The sequence below is a fragment of the Schistocerca gregaria genome, chromosome 5 (genome assembly GCF_023897955.1).
Source record: "Schistocerca gregaria isolate iqSchGreg1 chromosome 5, iqSchGreg1.2, whole genome shotgun sequence".
NCBI classification, from domain to species: Eukaryota; Metazoa; Arthropoda; class Insecta; order Orthoptera; family Acrididae; genus Schistocerca; species Schistocerca gregaria.
The window spans coordinates 175,354,009-175,354,805 of record NC_064924.1 but is presented as its reverse complement, the minus strand read 5'-3'; positions in this window follow the sequence as shown (position 1 = coordinate 175,354,805).

The window sequence follows — 797 nt, the reverse complement described above, 5'->3', positions numbered from 1 at the left end:
CGAGAATTTGATTTCCTGGCCGCAAGTGGCAATTCAACTGAATTCTCTATTTCCGTGATCAGGTTAGTTTTCACTTTATACCTCTGTACAGGAAACATTCCTGTTTCGAGCTTAACGAAAAGTTAATGGCATATTAGCCTTAAATGTTCCTCGTAAAGGTTGCATTTCTGTTAAATTCCAGTTACCGTGGAAAACCTGCCGCCGTCGAATATCACGGGCGCTCCCATTAACTCGTCTGTAATAACACGAGTAGGCGCGCTATTATTTACCAGCGATATTTCACTTACATAAAGCTTTGCTGTTCAGAATAAGGATCGGATAAATGTGTCACGCAGTATCAGAAATTAGTGAATGCCTCAGAAATTAGGAAATATCTTTTCACTATCTGCCAAGCTTGATTACATCATTGTACACCCACTAAATTGTTAAAAGAAATTCATGATATTAACTAATCCCCCCCCCCCCCCTCACCATGAACCATGGACCTTGCCGTTGGTGGGGAGGCATGCGTGCCTCAGCGATACAGATAGCCGTACCGTAGGTGCAACCACAACGGAGGGGTATCTGTTGAGAGGCCAGACAAACGTATGGTTCCTGAAGAGGGGCAGCAGCCTTTTCAGTAGTTGCAAGGGCAACAGTCTGGATGGTTGACTGATCTGGCCTTGTAACAATAACCAAAACGGCCTTGCTGTGCTGGTACTGCGAACGGTTCAAAGCAAGGGGAAACTACGGCCGTAATTTTTCCCGAGGGCATGCAGCTTTACTGTATGATTATATGATGATGGCGCCCTCTTGGG